We start from the raw sequence: 3,044 nt of genomic DNA, 5'->3' as shown, positions 1-3,044 counted from the left end.
ACATGCTACTAGCACGAGCAAAGCTAATGTGTGTTATGAATCCTTGTGGTCCCAACAGCGGAAGGGTACCAGGCACGGGTAAGCCTTTTAGGAGGGCACCGAGTGTTCTACACTCGGTTGGAAGAATAAAAGAGATGCAACACAAGCACTCCCAGTTGTGGAAATAGGCAACAATAAGCCGTCACGTAAATCTCCCAATAGTAATCGGCCAATACACACAGTCTCTTGGCCTTGCCGGATGAACCCTCGCTACAGAGTTTCGAGTTCACCGACAGGCATAACACACCCATACAAGCTTGACCAGACGCTTACCTTGAAGCCGGACGTCGCTCTGTGTGCTTGAGTGGAAATTCTGTTCTGTACTTATGTTTGCCTTTCGAGCCTATTCCTAATAAGAAGTCCAAATTATGTTTACAAATATCAAGTGAACAATGATCCGTTATGGATCTTCTTGCACGCCAAGCGTCGTCTGCACCGTCGCATGAGCATCTTTAACAGCTCGCGCCCTGTCCCAGACGGTGAACGTGCCTTCAAATGGTCGCGGAGGCTTTCGCGAACTTATCCCAGCCGCCACCGAGAGTTCGTACCGTAGGTGGTCAGTTCTTGACAGCTGAAAGCGAATACGGCCAGTCCATTACTACTAATGAGGTCAGCCTGGATTGAGTGACATCTGGGCTTTATCCAATATCCGTTGAGTGTTTGGTAGTGACACAGTCGAGTCTCTTGCCCCTTGGAGTCACCGTACATCACGTGACCGAGGGTTCGTCGCATGAACATCTTGGGCGGTGCCGCATCTTTGTCGACGGGCGATTATCCGCAACGCTGGAGAAATCACTACATCACAACTGCCCCTGTCGCAATGGAAGCCACGGTACTGATGCCTGTTGTGACATTTCTTCATTCTTTAATTCACCTTCCAGTCACAGGATGTCCAAGCGTCTGAATCGGGCCGTGAATTACGCGCTCTAGCGTCTCCGACCTCGTCGACGACGTGAACGTGAGCCGCTGGAGGTAAGTTACCACACCATCCTTCTGAATCATCAGTACCTTGCTCATCACCGTGTATCCCTCGTCTTGTTTCACAGGAGGACGACACCGAGGTTTCGAACGACCACCAGCCTGCCCCACCTGCTTCGACAGCAGCTTCACCAACTGGAACTCCGGTATTTCCTGTTCTGGACCCATGACCTCCTTCTGCAGCTCCCGCAGCACTTCCTGTCATCGCTGAATCACGGAGATGGCTCCTACAGTTCCGCCTGCGCCTGCTGGTGGTTCTCCACCACTCACCGAGGATTCGTTGCGCGCCATGCTGGCTGAGAGTACGGAAGCGTCGGTTGATCACATGATGACATCGATTATTCCGTACTTGACCGCGATGGCTCGTCATCAAGTGCATCTCAACGTTGCGCCTCCTCTTCATGGCGATGTCCGCACTCAACATCGTCTCAAGCCGATTTTGGGCTTCGACGATGTTTTCTCTGTCGTACAGCTTTTTTTTTAGAAGCGCGGACGGCCTTGCCCGACCGAGTTGTCAGCCTGGAGGGTCAGTTGTGGGCCGCCCAGACCGAGGCTGCTGCCGCCGTACGTTCGGTGGCGCCTGAAAGTATGGCTCGGGAGAACGCGGAGGCGTACCTGAAGGCTGCTAACGCCGAAGTCGAAGCTCTTCGCAAGGACGTCAAGATTCTTCGCGAGTCATGCGCCAAGAACGATGCCATGCTCGCGAGTGCTCAGTTTTCCATTGAGCAACATTTAGTGGACCTGAAGCGCCTGCACTGCGCGGTCCAAGCGCGGGACGCGTTTATCGCTGCCCTGAACAAGAAGCTGACCCTCGAACGTGAAGTGTACAAGTATTCCATTGGCGCGATCACCGAGCAGACTCGTTAATTTCATCTCCTCTTGGTCAACCTTTCCAAGGGAAAGTGTGTCGACAACTACACGTGTAAGATCCTCGAAAATCGGCAAGCCCGCAACACCCACCTTCTCCAAGTCAACCGTACTCTCCGTGCACACGCGAGTTTGGCCGGGATGGATCCAAAGGTCCTGCGTCTGGCTGTTGATGGTACGTTCCACATATTGTTCTTTCCACCGTGGGTTTTGCAACTAACGTTCATTCACAATCTCTTGTGACAGGTCTCACCGCGGGTGAACTCGATCTGGAAGCTCTGGACTTGGACCAGGAGACGTTGGTTGCCTTGCAACGTATACAGTCTGCTGCCGGGTCTTCGCATGATCTCCAAGCTCTTCCTGCAGCTCTGGCGCAGGCTGCTCATCAAGTGGAAGATCCACAAGCGTCTTCGACCAGGTGGCAACGAGTCGGACGACGAGTTGGACGATTCTGACGAAGACAAGGCCCCCATCCCGATGGAGACGGCCAGTACGTCTACGGCAGCTGCTGGTCTCGGTGATGCGCCACCTGCCGACACTTCAACCCCCAAGTTTGCACGTCGTTCGCTGTTCAGCCGGAAGGCATGGAAGCAGGCGGCTCAGAAGAAGCGCCAGAAGACTCGCCTTCGTTCTCCTGCCAAGTCGCCCCGTCGTCAATTGAAGACTCGGTCACAGTCTGTGTCATCGTCGCCTCGTTCATGGTCGCCACCTCGCACACCAGCGCCATCCTCGACTCCCGCTGTTGTTGACCTCAGCGGTGACCAGAGTGACGTGGACATGGTGGATGTTAATTCAAGTGGGGTCCCGTCTGCTCAAGGTGCTACCACCGAGTCTTCGGGTAAAGATATGGGCTCCGGGCTCACAACGATGTCTCCGAACCTTCTGACGCGCCTTCGCCTCCACCTTAAGGTCCTCCCGACGTGGTCAAGCTATCAGCGTCGACGATCTCTCCTTCAACAGCGGATATACGCGCTGCCGAAGAGGCCTTGCGTGAGGCAGAGGATTTTTGGCTCATGTTCGGCTCGGATGACGAAGATGATGAGTTGAATAACTCTGTCCCGTCAGGCATTGTTGCTTCGTCGTCTACTGCGACTTCTAAGACGGTTGCAGTCTCGGGAGTGGTTTCTACGGCAGGGGTTGTCCCTGTTGAAGCTGCTCCA

The sequence above is a fragment of the Phytophthora infestans genome, genomic scaffold (assembly GCF_000142945.1).
Source record: "Phytophthora infestans T30-4 supercont1.83 genomic scaffold, whole genome shotgun sequence".
NCBI classification, from domain to species: Eukaryota; Oomycota; class Peronosporomycetes; order Peronosporales; family Peronosporaceae; genus Phytophthora; species Phytophthora infestans.
The sequence above is the reverse complement of the archived record's forward strand: the minus strand, read 5'-3'. Positions refer to the sequence as shown.